This window comes from Terrapene carolina, unplaced genomic scaffold (genome assembly GCF_002925995.2).
Source record: "Terrapene carolina triunguis isolate 2854851 unplaced genomic scaffold, T_m_triunguis-2.0 Scaffold740, whole genome shotgun sequence".
NCBI lineage: Eukaryota > Metazoa > Chordata > Testudines > Emydidae > Terrapene > Terrapene triunguis.
The window spans coordinates 3,643,133-3,659,821 of NW_020665091.1; the positions used below are offsets into that span (position 1 = coordinate 3,643,133).

Sequence of the window (16,689 nt, forward strand, 5' to 3'; positions counted from 1 at the left end):
TATATTGTTAATGGTTTATTGAGTTACATGTGTGTATCAGACCCAATAATCAGTTTTTAAGAACACTGCAGCAATCCAAGATGAACTGTCATCTTGTGACTCCATCTTGTGACCCTTCTGTGCACTGTTAGCTGGGTCTGGATGTAACTGGATTGAACTGTTTTTTCCCGCCACTGGGCTATCCCCAAGGCCACGTCGATCCCCGAATCGACGCCCATACTCTACCTCGGCAGGAGGAGTAAGCGGAGTCGACGGGGGAGCCGCGGCGGTCGACTTCCTGCCGTGAGGACGGCCAGGTAAGTCGAACTAAGATACTTCGACTTCAGCTACGCGAATAGCGTAGCTGAAGTTGCGTATCTTAGATCGATCTCCCCCCTCCCCCCCCCCAGTGTAGACCAGCCCCAAGATTCTACCATGTCAGACTGTTTCCTGCCTTTCCCGGGATCATACCATGTTTTCCCACCACAGACTCTTTAAAAGAACTGTAATCACAGACTGGTGGCACAGTCCATCACAGTGACTGTGCACATGCGGTTCGGGTCTTCATGGCACTCATGCCATTCATTCCCGAGGTGAGAAGAAAGAAGAAGATGCATTCCACCTTACCTGTCCTGCACCTGGAGAACAGCAACATCCAGAGGGTTCCTAGTCCGCTTCTTCAGTCCCAACAGTCATCGAGGGACTCTGCAGCGCTCCTCCTCCATGGGTTCCAATTACCCACGGAGTAGAGGTCCTGGACTTCACCGCCTCCACTGAAGTGCTGGGAATATAGTGAGAGAATAATTAGGGTTTCTAAATTGGGGTTATATTTCTCTAATGCCAGAGTGGGTTTGGTTTCATTTGTGGGCCTGAGCTTCATGCTCACAGGGAAGAGCTGCTGTATTACTGGGTTTGCTGTTTTGTTGTTTATTAGCTATTAGTCATTTACATTTACCCCTCCTTCATGTGTAATTTCATCCCCTAATACACTTACCTGTTGGTTTTAACCCTTATCTTTTGTCAGTCTTTTATTTATTACACACCACACACAGGGCCGGTGCTACCATTAAGGCGAACTAGGCGGTTGCCTAGGGCGCCAAGATTTGGGGGTGCCAAAAAGCGGTGCCCCCAATTTTTTTTTTACAGAGTTCCTCCCTGAGTGCGCAGTCGCCGCTCCACTTCTCCCGCCTCCCAGGCTTGCAGCACCAATCAGCTGTTTGGCGCCGCAAGCCTGGGAGGAGAATTAGAGCGGGGGCGGCGTGCTCGGGGAGGAGGCGGAGCAGAGGTGAGCTGGGGTGGGGAGCTGCCGGGGGGAGGGCACCTCAGGGCAGGGGGGGGGGGGGGGGGGGGGGGGGGGGGGGCGGGGGGGGGGGGGGGGGGGGGGGGGGGCCGGGGGGGGGCGGGGGGGGCGCAAGGTGGAAGTTTCACCTAGGGCGTGAAACTTCCTTGCACCGGCCCTGACCACACAAGGGGAGAGGGGAGGAGATCTGCACCAGTCCACCGGTGACAGAAACGGCAGAGGGCGAATCTGCTCTTCTGAGAAAAAGGGGCTTGTTCCTATTCTGTTACCTACACCATTTACACAATTAGAGTTATCATGGCTCCACTTTGAGATGACATTTCTGGTGACTGCGGCAGGACTCTCTGGGGACTGGATTAGCCATCTTCTTAGGGTCCTGTTAGGCTATTTTATTTTTATTTTGTGAACAGCAGCAATTTCGGTCCTTGAGACTCGGGGAAGGAGTTCTTACTGGGATATTATTGCGTTAGCCAAAGGGCAAGTGAACCAGTTGGCTCCTTTTCCCCTCCTTTGGCAAAGGGTGGGATTTTATCCTAACCCCATTGAAATCCTGTTATTGTGGACCAGGGGTTGTGGGGATGCCCGGGCCCCCCCTTCGGTAACAGGTAGCGGTTACTGGTTGCCCCGTCCAGTGTCGTTAGTGCCATTCCCTGTAAAGGGTAGGTACGGAGTGGTCCGGGCCCCAAAAGGGTGGCCACTTTTTCTTTAGCAGAAGGCAGCATATTAGGCTAGCCTAGCCCCTGCCAAGGTGCCACGTATAAAGGCGCGGTTTCTTACCAGAGCCCTTCTACGTTCACTTAAGTTACCCTTTCAATTCCAGAGTTGGGTAAGCAACTCCTTACAGCACGATGGACCAAATTTTTAGTCTGCAAGGATGGACTCCCCAGGCTAATAAATATTCTTTGGATCATGCTATCGATTCTTTCGGGAAGGAAGGAAATCCTTGGCAGCAGGAATCACTAGCAGGAGGTGATTCCCTGGGCAAATTTTCCATCTTGTGGGCTCACTACCACACTAGCAAGCCCAGTAAAAAGGAGCAAAAATGAGTTCTAATTTACAGTCTGGCCATGGTCGGCCGTGAGCTCAATTCTCAAGTGGTGCTGCTGAAAGAGCACGCAGACCAGGGACTTGAGAAGTGTCAGCAGCAAATCCAGCAGGCTGAACAGCAAGCTGCTGAGCTGTGACCACTCTAATGTTACAGGTGGCTCAGCTTGAACAGCAGCTAAGAGACCTGAGTGCTAAAGCTGCAGCTGCTGGAAAAAAAAAGCGGAGGTTAAAAGACAAAAACTGCTGGAATCTCAGGCAGCGGTTAGACAGCTAATTAGGGAGGCTGCGGACAGTCAGGCAATGCCCATCTCCCATGTGGAGTGTCAACGCCACATCAACCAACTGCAAGACCAGCTATAGTTAGCACAGGGGTTAATGAAGGCAGTTGATACTAATCCCCTGGCTGCCTTAACGATGAATGGCTGTGAGGAACATCCACAGGAAAATTGTTGTGGGAAAGAGCAGCTACTCTCTGCACCTCCAAGCTGGGGGGAGGTGGAAACTGCACAGAAAGGAAGCCCGTTGGCTCCTGTGGTGACCACAGTTAGCCAATTTGAAAACACTGGGCAACCCCCCCTTGGTAAAACATGAAAGTAAAGCTCTTACACCAGAGCAGGCTAGAGCCATGGGAAAGCACATGGGCCCTTGTAACCGAGATACAGTGCTTAACTGGCTAGCCAAATTATCTGTTACACCACATTTGACTCAAGATGATGTAATATGTATATTATGGGAATGTATGTCTAATGATAATTTTGTAGCTCTTCCTTATAATGTACTAATTGATGCAAATAATGAACCAGCTATTTATTCCTGTGTATTTTGATTGTTTTATCCACATGATCATGTAATGGGCAAGGCATATTCAGTGTCGCTGAAAGGCCAGAAAAATATTTTCTGAGGAAAAAATTGTTATTCTGGTTGGCTAGACTAGGGGTGAACTGAAATGGGGTAATCATGTACGATACACCTGAGTTAAGAGCACTTTATGTGCATGCTTTAGCTCCTAGCATACGGCTAGCTATGGGTCCAATAGATATATGTAACACTCGGCTGCCTTTATTAGAAGCAAGAGCACTGGAGATTTTTGAACTCCAACAACTAGCCCATCAAGGAACATCAGTAAAAAGGAAGGTAGCAGCAAGGAGACAACAAATGGTAAAAGCAGCAACACAGGACAAAGTTCCCCCACTACTAAACCCCTGGACAAGAGAAATGTTATGTTCAGAGGAACTGGAGATGAAATAAGGATTTTTAAAAAACTTATGCTAAAAAGATTGTCTCAGTATGAGCCATGGGACAAACTAAATAAGCAGAGACTGTCAGCAGAGAACATGTTTCTAAAATTGGTTAAAATATGAATCTGGGCAAAAAGCTGGAGAGGTGAACAGTAGTGCAAGCTGGTACGATCAGGCACAACTTACCATTAAGATTTTTATTGCCGGTACGCCATACCGGAAAGACACATTTTCAAGAATGAATTGTAGAGTCCTGCGCGGATAAAAATTTATACCCACAGATGTGGATATCCGCGGATAGAAATCAGAATCCGCTGCGGGGCTCTCCTGGGAACTGCAGCGGCGAAAGGAGCAGAATGTGGGGCTGCCACTCCCAGGAGCCAGCGCCCCGCACTGGCAGCTCCTCTGACACGGCTGTACCACCCCCAGCTCTTCCACGCAGCTGTGTCTTCTGTCTGGGGGTCTGTACAGCCGTGCTGGAGGAGCTGGCGGTGTGGGATGCTGGCTCCAGTGGCAGCCCCATTTTCTGCTCCTTTCGCCACTACGGTTCCTGGTAGAGCCCTGCGGTTCAGCGGATACCGATTTCTGTCCACAGATATCCGTATCCGCGGGTATACATTTGTATCCGGGCACGGCTCTAGTCATGGAACATTTTTTTGTGAGGGGGGCAGGGTCGGGGGGTCGGAACTCTTACCGGTAAGAGTTACAATATACTTGCATCACTAGAGGTGAACTCACACAGATGCACCTCTGAACCCTGGGTCTTCACTGATCAAGGACAGCCACTGTGATTGGGGTGTGGTGAGGGAGCCAAGAGGGGCACAGAAAAGGAACTTTTGGTTGTAGAACTCAAGAACATGAGGCAGAAGGCACTGCCCCATGCACTCTGGGGTGGGTGTCCTGCTCACAGTCAGGCATGCCGACGGGGGGGAGGGCAAAGGGGGCAATTGTCCAGGGGCCCAGGTGATTTAAAAGGGCCAGGGTGGGCCTCAGGGCTCATAGGCATAGGCCCCTCCTCCCCCCTCAGTACCTCCCGCCTGCAGTGGGCCCCGCAGATCAGCTCGCCTTCATCCCCCCCAGTGCCTCCCACCCGCTGCCATCAGCTGTTTGGTGGCGTGCGGGAGGTGCTGGGGGGAGGGAGAGGAGCGGGAGGTGGGAAGAGGCGGACCGGGCCTGGGTGACACATAGCCCAGATGCCGGGAGTGGAAGGGGTGGTATAAGCCCCTTCCAGCTGCTGAGACACTGCTCTGCAGCCCTGCGCAGTGGCTGCCTGAGAGAGCCTGGCTGGGGAGGTGACTTCCATTCCCTGGCCGGGCTCGGGGTCCCTGGCAGCAGAGCCGGGCGGGGAGCAGAAGCTGCCTCCTCCCCAGCCAGGCTCTCTCAGGCAACCACTGCGCAGGGCTGCAGAGCAACGACCAGGAGGGGCCGGCGTTAAAAGTGGCTCCCTCCTGCTCCCCACGAGAGCTCCTGCCCACCACAGAGAGTGGCAGAACGTGCTAGGGGTGGGGCAGGTGCAGTGGGAGGACAAAGCACCCCCTGCCCTGCAGGTAACATGGGGTTGGGAGAGCACGGTGGCCCTGGGCTGGGGGGGGACACGTGACCTGCCCTTTATATCGTGCCCCCTCCTCTCCACTATCCGAAGGCACGAGTTGTATATGGGGTGCCCTCGGGGGAGAGAGCGGAACAAGGGTGGGAAGAGGTGGGATGGGGTGGGGCATTGGGGGCAGGGGCCTAGGCATGGGTGGTGGGTATCATAGGCAGGGAGAGGCCTTGCCTCCCCAAACAGCTTAGCGTGGCCCCGCCCACGCTCCACCAGGCCCCCTCCTGCCTGCTGCTCCCTTCTGTGGCTAAGAGGCTGGGGCAGGCAGGCTGGGAGCCATGATATGCAAGACCACGCCATGCCACCCATCCTCCCGGTGCTGGGACTATGCTAAAGCCGGGGGTGCTCCGACTGTGCTGCCCGCCTGCCCAGTGCTATGGCTGGGGGCACTCCCCACCAACCCATCCAGTGCTGGGGCTGGATGTGCTCCAGCTGCGCCACCTGCCGGCACTGGGGCTGGGAGGATGCACAGAGGAGCCAGCGACGGCGGGGGGGCAGTGTGCTTTGGGCTCCAGTGAGGGAGCAGAAGGGATGGGCCCTTGGGCAGAGTGGGAGGGGCCGGGGGCTAGCCTCCCCCAACGGTGCGTTCACCCGCCGCCCATGAGCCTAGGATGGAGTGGGGGGTTGAGCACCCCCCAGGAAATCTGGAGCCTATGTTCCTAGGAATGCGCAGGGTGGTACCGGCAGTGGTGAAGGCCAACGGCTAGGCATGTGGAAGCCCTGGCCGTGCCGGAAGAACATGCCCAGCAGCGCAGCCGGCAGCTCACTGGGCACCAGCAGGGGCCCATTGACTGTTCTGCCCTGGGGCCTGGAATTGCTGTTGGCGGGCCTGCTCACAGTTTTATGATTATGAATCCTGCTTGTGGTATTTTCCCTAATTAATGTCAGGTGACTTCCCTCTTTTCATTAAAAGTTTCTTTTCTCACTCAGACTCTGTGCTTGCGAGTGGGGAAGTATTGCCTCTCAGAGGCACTCAGGGGTAGTGTGTAATTGTCCCAGGTCACTGGGTAGGGGCTCGAGCCGGTTCTGTGTTGTTTTGTTGAAAAGGAGCCCCTAGATATTGAACCCAGCCCTGGTTGCTGCTGGCTCAGCTTCCATCTGGCAGAAGGGTTACACTTAGAAAGGAGGAGAATAAGAGGGGACATAAAGAAAGTCTACACAGTAATGATTAGTCTAGAGAAGGGAGAATGGGAACCTCTGTTCTCCCTAGCCCCTAACACAAGAACAAAGGGACTGTCAGTGACATTGAAAGTTGGGAAATTTGAGATCAACAAAAGGAAATATTTTAGGGTAATCAGATCATAGGAACTCTTCGCTACAGGATGTTTTAGAGGCCAAGAACATATCAAGTTTCATGTAGGGATCATACCTATATATGGATAACAAGAACAACCAGAGTTATAGCTAATGCTAAAAAAGCTTATTGGATATGAAATCATATGCTTTAGGGTTTAAGCAAATCTCTAATTATTGGCGCCTAGGATGAGACCTTCATGAGTGTCAGATTATCCTACAACTTCTTACTCTGGCATGGCCTGCCCCTTCCTCTGAAGCATCTGGTGCTGACCAGTGTCAGAGACAGGACACTGTGTCAGATGGACCACTGGGCAAACCCAGCCTGGTAATTCCTTATGTTCCTATAAAATTCTCAGGTAAACTCATAACACTAAAATGGACTCTGCTTCCTCACATCACCCTCCCCTTGCCTCAAGTCCAATCTAAAAAAAAAATCAGCATCTGTTTGAAAGTAACTTGCAAAACTGTATGGGACACTTTACATGGACTGCTCAACCTGGTGCCTTTAACAAATCTCTACAAACTGGGATACCACTTAGTGGTGAAACAATCACATTTTTGGTAAAGCTGATGACAATTGAATAGTAAAATGACTGATTTGCCCATATTTATGCTGCATTGTGCTGACTATGGTCTTTGGGATATGTCATTTGGGAGCTCTGGGGCAACTGCTAGTGACTCATTAAAACCCTAATATCCCTTGTCCCTTCAATAATATCTTCCCTCTGAGGATCTCAAAGTGGTTTACATGTATGAAGCTTCCAAACTCCTGAGGAGGGAGGAAAGGAATACACAGGGAGCGATCAGCGATGTCTTCTCTTTTTCACTGAAATAATAAAATAATTAGCTGAGAAAGCAAGGCCCTACCCTTAACTTGATGGCATTCCTTTGTCTGTCTGTGACATAACTTCTGTAATTGTCTATATATTAAAGAACCACTTGATGGCAGTCATTAATACCTTCCAGCATAACAACACCCCCATCTCAGCTCTGCCCATCCTCCCACTGAAGTTTCATATGTTGATACTCTGAATGATTCCTCTCCCAAACAGAAAGAAAAGAAAGAGGAATCATAGAATCACAGAAACATAAGGCTGGAGGGTACCTCAAGAAGTCATCACATTCAGCTAGTTGCACTGAGGCAGGACCTAGAGCATCCCTGACAGGTGTTTGTCCAACCCCTTCTTAAAAACTCCAGTGATGGGGATTCTACAACCTCCATTGCAATCCTATTCCACAGCTTAAACTACTCTTATAGTTAGAAAGTTTTTCCTAATAGTTAACCTAAATCTCCCTTGCTGAAGATTAGGCCCATTACTTTGTGTCCTACCTTCAGTGGCTCTGGAGAACAACTAATCACCATCCTCTTTATAACAGACTAACATACTTGAGACTCTTATCAGGTTCCCCTCCCCAAAAAATCTTCTTTTCTCAAGATTAAACATATTAAAAAACTGAGTCTTTCCACTTAGGTCAGGTTTTCTAAATCTTTTATCATTTTTGTTGCTCTCCTCTGGACTCTCTTCAATTTGTCCACATCTTTCCTAAAGTGTGGTGCCCAGAACTGGATATGGTACCCCAGCTGAGGCCTCACCAGTGCTGAGTAGAGCAGGACAATTACGTCCCGTGTCATACATATGGCACTCCTGTTATTACACCCCAGATTTAGATCAGCTTTTTTTGCAATTACATTCCATTGTTGACTCATTTTCAATTCGTTATTCACTATAACCCCCAGATTCTTCTCAGCAGTATGACCACCTAGCCAGTTATTTCCCATTTTGTAATTGTGCATTTCATTTTTCCTTCCTAGAAGTACTTTGCATTTATCTTTATCAAATTTCATCTTGTTGGATTCTGATCAATTCTTCAGTTTGTCAAGGTCACTTTGCATTCTAATTCTGTCCTCCGAAGTGCTTGCAACCCCTTCCAGCTTGATGTCATCCACAGATTTTATAAGCATGCTCTCCACTCCATTATCCAAGACATTAATGAAAATATTGAATAGTGCTGGACTGTGTTCCCTGTAAGCTGCGTACTTGGGTGGCTGTGCAGAAGAGATTCAAATGCCGCCCAGCTGATTAGAGCGCGCACACAGCTGGCAGCATGTGCTCAGGTGCCCCTCCCCCCACGTTGCACCATCCTGCAGCTGCTCCCGGGACCTTACTGCTAGCTGTGCAGAGCGGGGGGTGGGGGGAGGAGGAGAGTGCTGATGTCAGGGTGTCCCCCTTCACCACTATTCCCCATCTCTGCAGAGAGGACAGCCTGGGTCAGGAGGACTTGGAGCTGCTGCTGCAGTCTGAAGGGGGAGTGCCTTTCTTAAAGAGACAATGAACTGTTTCTGAGATTTCCCAGCAGCCATCTCTCTCTCACACACACACACACACCCCCTTGTCCATATACCTCCTCCCTGCAGAGTGGGGGATGGGAAATAACAGGACTCAGAGCAGGAGAGCTTTCAGTGAGTGTCTTAAAGAGACAGCGCCCAGCTTTCCCCAGCAGCCAGCCCACACAGTCTCTGTGTCACACTGCCCTGTGTCTCACACAGTCTGTCTCTCTCTCTCACTCACACACACACACACACACTCTGTCTCTCACACACATACAACTATCTGTTGGGAGGTAAGAGTGTATTATTGTTGTTACTTCTTGGTACTTCCTGCAATGCACATATATTCTCTGTAATTTTATTCTTTCAAAGTGTGTTATTTTAGTGTTTTGACTGGTCTATGCATTTCATAATTTTTATTTCTCTTACAGTTAAATTTAATTCTTTGAGTGGTGAATTCTCAAATGCCTAACCTGTCCTGGCTGGAGTAATTATCCCTATGGTAACTTTTAAAAAAAAAATATATATATATATATATATAGGTTTTTTGTTTCTACGGATGGCGCATATGCACACATAAAATTTATTCCACACATGAATGGAAAAAAATTAGAGGGAACATTGGTGCTGGACCCTACTAGATATGCCCTCCCAGTTTGACAGTGAATCACTGATAACTACTCTTTGAGTATGTTCTTTCAAGCAGTTGTGCACCCACATTATAGTAATTCCATCTAGACCCCATTTCCCTAGTTTGCTTATGAGAATGTCATTGGGGACTGTGTCAAAAGCCTTACTTTTGTGTAACAGGCAAGGGAGAGGACAAGGGAGCTCCTGGCATGATAGGGGGAATGGGGGACAATGGTAAGAGGGACAGAAGAGACATAGATGCCCTGGCATGGGAGAAAAATGGAGGACCCTAGTAATGGGGAGGGGGCAAACAGAACCCCTGGCATGAAGCAGGGGAGTGATGTTATAAAGAGTTCCTGAAATAGAGGGGGACGGGACAGTGGCACACAAGGAACAGGGGGTGGGGAATAGGGGATGCAAAGAGCCCCTAGCGTGTGCAATGCATTCAGCCTACATAAGCTACAAAATTTGCAAGCCTACAGTAATATTTAATGCAGCTACCGCTGAGGTAGGACACAGCAGCGGTTTAACAGCCACACAGCAGCACTGCACAATAATTTGTGACAGGAAGCAAAGGGGAGTTCTGTATACAGTGAGACCACAGGGGGATTTAGGGTTGTGAAATGGATGCACCCAGCAGGGAGCCTGGTGTGGGACACTTGACAGGTTAATGCCCCAAACTAGGGGGAAATGACAGGGATGTTTAATGATCACGAGTGGTCAGGAGCTCTTGCGTTGATGTCTCCTCAGAAAGAGTGAATGGTGGAGAGAGAGAGCGAGAGAGAGAGAGCGCGCACGCTCAACTTTTCCTTCTCTGGTGCCATTTTGTTTTCCTTCCTGAAAGGCTAGAAACTAACGATGTACAGCAGGAAATCAAAAATAAAAGTGAAATCCACAGAAAGGGGGCAGATTTCAGGGAAGCTGCTTCACACAGACAACCAGATGCAAACAATGTGCTAGACAGGCCCATTTCACCCCAAATGCACACAGAGACCAAAGAGTTTCTAGTGGGGGGGTTTTATTGAAGGATATTTTCTTCTGAGTGCTAATAAACTATAGCAAAAACTCAACAATGCAATATCTCTGGCTGCAGGATCCGCTGTGCCAGCGAATAAGTGCCGGAGCAGGGTGCTTATGGGATACACAGAGAGGGAAGTTGGCAGTGGGAAGTTAAATGCCCTGTGGGCAAAGGGGAGCCAGGTCTCTGCCAATCTCCCCATCTGTTAAAGGCCACTGACACCCCTCAAAGGAAGGAGAAAGGCCAAAGGAGACAAAGGGTGTGAGAGAAACAAGTGGAAGTGAAACAGGTTATGAACACTGGAGTCCTTCATCTCCAAAAAGGAAGCTCAGAAACCTGTACAACCCCTCATCCCAACCTTCCTGCACCCAGGTGACTCCTATCTCCTTTGTCATATGACTCCCACTCCCTCAGCAGTGGCATGGTCCCCAAGCTGTGTCCATGTGACCTCCATGCCCTCTGGACAAGTCTGAATGGTTCCCATCCCCCAGCTGTGTAGCAGAATCTTGTTTTCCCATCAAAGTGCTTGCCATTCTGATTGACCTTTGTGCCTTCTCTTCCATCAGCACTCTGTTTGCAGGCTTTTCCCTTCCTGGCCTTCATCCTTTCCTGCATTCCCTGGTGTGGGTGTGGTAACCGCCCGCTCCAGTGCCGGGAAGGCTGGGGAGAATATCTGAAAGGGAAAAAGAAGAGATGATTGGGGAATGCATGATGCTTACATCTGGCCCCAGCATGATGCTTACATCTGGCCCCTGGGTCTGAATAGCCACTGTAGGTCTTATCCCTCAGGGGCCTAGATAGTCACAGAGAGAACCCCAGGAATCCTGATTTCTACTTCTTCCTGTTCTAACCCACTATACCCTTCTCTCTCACACAACCAGGAATAGGATTCAGGAAACTTGACTCCCAGTTTCCCTTGCTGTAACTACTATACTCCAGTCCTCTTCTAGAGCTGAGAACAACAACCCAGGAGTCATGCTCCATAGTCAAGTTCCCTTTCCTGTGGAGAATGCTGGCTTGATATTATGCTGTGTATAGTTGCGTTATGCCTTTAATGTGGTGGCCTTAATCTATGAAAGGAGCCAAGAGCCATTATGATGATCTAGTCTAACCTCCTGTGTAAACCCACCCAGAGAATGCACCCAGGAATTTCTGCATCAAGCCCATAACTTCTGGTTGAGTTAGAGCGTATCTTTCAGAAAGACATCCAGTCTTGATTGAAGAATCCACCGTAACCCTTGGTAAATTGTTCCAATGGATAATCAAACTTGCTGCTAAATACAGATTAGAAACAAGGTGCAACCTTTTATCTAGCTTCAACTCAGACATTGGCGCTTACTATGCCTTTTTCAGCTAGATTAAAGAGCTGTCTACTATCAGAAATCCCTTCCCTGTGTAGATACTTGTAGCCGGTGATCAATTCACCTATTAACTTCTCTTGGTGAAACTAAATAGATTGAGCTGCTTGAGTCTCTCATGATGAGACAGGCTTTCCAGACCTTGAATCATTCAAAATACACTCAGGAGCACTATCCTGTGGATACATAGCTCTAATAGTATTGAAAGGTTCAGGGTCACCTCTACTGAAGTAAACTCTGGGGTGTTACTCTTCAAGTGTACCATGGGTTCTCAGCTTGAGCTTTGAGACCTCCAGGTGGGTGATGAACAGGGGCTTGTCCTGTCTATATTGCGAAATAGGGATAGGGATAGCCCTGCTAGATGAGAGCAGTCCCCATTATAGAAAAAGAGGTCCTGGTATTAAAGAGTTTGAGAGCCAGTCTACATCTACACTACAGCTGGGATCAACACTGAGATCAGTCCACCGGCGGTTGATTTAGCGGGTCTAGTGAAGACCCACAAAATTGACAGTTCACTCTCCAGTCAACCCCTGTACTCTACCCACGATGAGAAGAATAAGATAAGTCGATGGGAGAGTTTTTCCTGTCAACCCCCTGCAGTAACTCGACTTAAGGTACATTGACTCCAGCTTAGTTATTCATGTAGCTGGAGTTGTGTAGCATAGGTCGACTTACTGTAATAGTGTAGACATAGCCCCAGTAAAGTATACGAAAAGCAGGAAGCCTGAGAGAATAATTGGGTCCTATGGACCACTGGGGGAGCAATTAGAGGAGGAAGTTGCAATGCAAGTTTGCCCAGAAGAAATGTGATTTCCTTGCATGAGTCTTTGCCACTGAGGATGTTGGGGGGATACCTAACAAAGACCTGCTCTTTAGGGTGACAAAGCTGAGGCACTGCGAGAGGCTGAAGTCTGAAAAAAGGAGATCCTAGAACAAACTGATAAATTAAAAAAGTGTGACAAGTCACCAGGAGTCGATGGGACCTGGGTCTGATGCTGCTAACAAGAATATGCAGCCTCATTAAAATCAGCAAGTGTACATTGATCCTGATAATTACACATCAGTGAGTCTGACCTCAGCCCCAGAAAAACTGTAGCACGAAAGTTACCATAGAACAGGAAAATTGTTTGAAACAATAATTAGAGCACTATAAAACCCTTAGAAGAACATGATCTGATAGCTATAAACTAGTGCCTGCAAAGGAAAATCATGCCACTCTAATCTATTAGAATTCTCTGAATGAGTCACCAATATTGTGAATAAAGAATGACCCAGTTACCATGATTTTGGGGGGGAGGGGGAGGGAGGGAGAGGGGGAGATTTCAGAAGACTTTGACAAAGTCCCTTCTGAGATGCTGTTAAGGAATTAAGTAGCATGGTGTGAAAGGTTAAGTTTTATTATGGATCAGAAACTGGCTAACAGAGAGAAAGTAGGAATAAATGATACATTTTCATCATGGCCAAAGGTTAGTAGTGGTGTGCCACAAGGTTCTGTACTAGGACAGGTGTTTACCATGTTTATATGTGTACAATTTTTTTTAAGTGCCTAAAAGACTTAGGAGTACAACTGGCCAGAAAATGGGGGCATCCCCCACAGAAAATTTTGACTTCTTGGTGGGAAAAAAAAAAAATCAAAACCTAAACATTTTTGGCCAAACACTAATGCTTTCCATTTGGAAATGCTACCAGTGACTCATGGGATTTGTAGTTTGGATGCCCCATGCCCACATTCTCCTCTATGGGCCAGGCACCCTGGTCAGTCTATATCTCCCCTCTTGTTGAGCCATTGTGGTGCATCATGGGAGTTCTACAGCCATGGTGCATCATGGAAGATGGAAGTCTGTTTGCAGAACTTGGCCCATAGAGAAGAATGGGGGCATTAGGCACCCAAACAACAACTCCCATGAGACACACTTCTGGCATTTCCAAATTCAAATTTTGGATTCTCGGTGACAAGTCAAAAGTTTCTGAAAAAGTAATTTTTGCAAAAAAATTAATATAGTAAAAAAAACGAGTTTTCAATGAACCCTACTTAGGAGCCTGGAAGTCAAATTGTCAGAAGCAACTTGGCAATTTTTATTCACTTAAGGCCCGTTGAAGTGCAATAAGCCTTAGTTTCCCCAAGTACCTAAATCACTTTTGACAATGTGACTTGAGATCCTAGGTCCTTCAGTGATTTTAAAAGTTTACCTAGTCTGGAAAAGGGGATGAGTAGTGAAGTAGCAAAATATGCATATAGCACAACATTATTTAAGTTAACAACACTGGAGAAGACCGAGCTAGCACAGAGAGTTGTGGATTCTCCATCACGGGCAATTTTTAAATCAAGATTGGATTTTTTCCTAAAAAGATCTGCTCTAGTCCAAACAGGAATTAGGCTGGGGAAGTTCTATGGCCTGTGTTATACATGAGGTCAGACTAGTTTATGACAATGGTCCCTTCTGGCCTTGGAATCTATGAATTAAAGCTAGATGAATGGACATCAATTGCAGATGAAACTCCGTGTAGACCAGAGGTCCCCAAAGTGTGAGGTACGCCCCCTAGGGGTGTGTGGAGCATGGGCAATGGGTGAACCATAAGCTTGGGGACCTCTGGTCTACACTGAGTTTCACCTGACATTGGGGGCCTTGGGCGAGAGCTGTTTGGGGAAGCACAGCCTTCCCCAGCCTATTATACCTGCCGCCCATAGCATGGAGGAAAGTCCAGGAGGGGTTGGGGGTGGGGGGAAAAAGAGGGCATGGCAGGGCACAGACCAGCCCCTAGGGATGTGGGGAGGGAGCACCATCCAGCCCTTCCCTACCCCCAGCTCTGCTCCAGTCCCACTCATGGCCCTGTCCCCAGCCTCGGCCCCTGGCCATGGCCCCAGCCTTGACCCCCTTGCCCCTGTCAGCATCTCCCCGTCCCAAGCCACAGCCCCACTCCTGGCCCTGGAGGCAGACAGGGTAAGGGGAGGATGCGACCCTCAATAATTTGGTGACCACTGGTGTAGGCATGGTAATTCACATTGAAAGCAATCTGAACTCCAACAATTTATTTGGTTTTAAATTAACCATAACTACTTACGGGAAAAGACCTAGACATTGTGTAATTGGAAAAAAATTGGGGGGTGGGGGGAGGGGAAATCTCTGCTCACCAGGTAGCAGTAGTTAAAAAGCCAACAAAATATTAGCATGCACAGGAATGGGATGGAGAATGCTACTGGAGCTATTCCTATGTCACTAGGAAAAATTAGTGACATGACCTTATCTGGTCACCCTTTCTCTAAAGAGAGATAGTAAAATAGAGGGGCTTCAGATATGAGTGATGAAAATGATGTGAGGCCTTGAAAGATTTCCGAATGAAAGACTGAGTTTGTTGTGTTTAGAGACGAGAGAAATAAGAAGGGATATTCTAGATGAAAACAAAATTCTAACTGAGTGAGAGTCAGTCAGGATGAATTTATCATAACACAGAACAAAGATTATCAGTAAAATTGAAAGACTGCAATTTCAAAATGGATAAAAGGGAAGAGTTTTTACACATTGCATAATGAGCCCCGGGAACTCACTGCCCCAGGATAATGTGGAAGCCAAGAGCTTAGCAGGATTCAAAAAGGTACTGGACATTTACATACACTGGAACAATTTGCTAAGGGTCATGGTGGATTCTCCATCACTGGCCATTTTAAAATCAAGATTGGATGTTTTTCTAAAAGATCTGCTTCAGGAATTATCTTTGGAAGTTCTAGGGCCTGCGTTATATAAGAGGTCAGACTAGATCACCACAATGGTCCCTTCTGGCCTTGGAATCTATTAATCTGTATGGGAATTGAGAACATCCACAATTACATTAGATCAGATTATGAAAAAGAAAGTACAACCACAATAGTTTGGAAGGGATATAAACCCTCATCCTTTAAGGCACAAGAGGACCTCAAACTGACAGGAGTTAAGAGGAAACTATAAATTGTCCACTAGAGGGTATTTTGCCCCTTCCTCTAAGGCATCTGGCACTTGGCCACTGTCAGAGACAAGACACCGGGCTAGCAGGACCACTGGGCTGATCCAGCCTGGCAATTCCTATATTCCCAGTACATATTGCATATGACCAGGGCAGAGCTGGCAGGCTACCCAATGTAGCCTCTTTGCCCTGCACACACAGCCCAACCTGAAGCAGGGTTGGCAAGCTTAGATGGGCTCAATCACAGCCCTTTCCCCCCTGGTTCTTCCCTCTCAGCTCTCCCATTCACTCTCCCTTTGTCATGCTACTCAGACACTTCTTTGACAGTTCTGCCCAAGGAGGAATGAACAATGGCCTTGGAGAGAGAAGACAGATGGACAGAGACAGGGCATTGGACTGACTCACCCTACGGTTCTGCAGGATCAAAGCCAGGATGGAGGCCACAAGCAGGAGAACGAGAACAAGGATAAGGCCAAAAGAGGTCTGCCCATCCAGAATGGGACAAGGACCAGAGAGCTGGGCACCTGTAAGGAGAAGTCACAGTTAGAAAGGAGAGTGAAAGGGAGGTGATTGGAATGGGAAAGGGATGGGATTGCACTGAGGGGGCTGACATTGGAAAGGGAATAGTAGAATTGGTCTGGCAGAGTTGGGGTGGGGAGTCAGAGGGTTGGGACTAGTTCGGGGTATGGACGAGGTTTGGAAAATGTTGGCTGGTCAAGTGGAGCATAAATCTTGGGGCACAGGGAGATGGAAGTGGGGTGGGGTGGAGGGAATTGGGCACAGGGGAGACTGTACCTATAATATACAGCTCATATTCCACAGCTCCCAGCCTCCCTTCTGAGCCATGGACACTGCACTCCCAGGTGCCGATATCCTCCTGTGACACATGGGTCAGTTCCAGGGTGGAACCCAGATAGTAGCGCTGGACTGCTGGGCTCCTGGGAGTGGCCTCAAA

At 48.4% G+C, this 16,689-nt stretch overlaps 1 long non-coding RNA gene across 1 annotated transcript; it reads right to left on the minus strand.

The window, feature by feature from the left end:
- Positions 1–10,506: 10,506 nt before the first annotated feature.
- LOC115271379 lies at positions 10,507–16,577 on the minus strand. The gene is made up of 3 exons (XR_003899935.1): positions 16,530–16,577; positions 16,140–16,258; positions 10,507–11,110 (listed from the first exon to the last, which is right to left on the minus strand). It is a non-coding gene; the product is annotated as an uncharacterized LOC115271379 (long non-coding RNA).
- Positions 16,578–16,689: the final 112 nt, after the last annotated feature.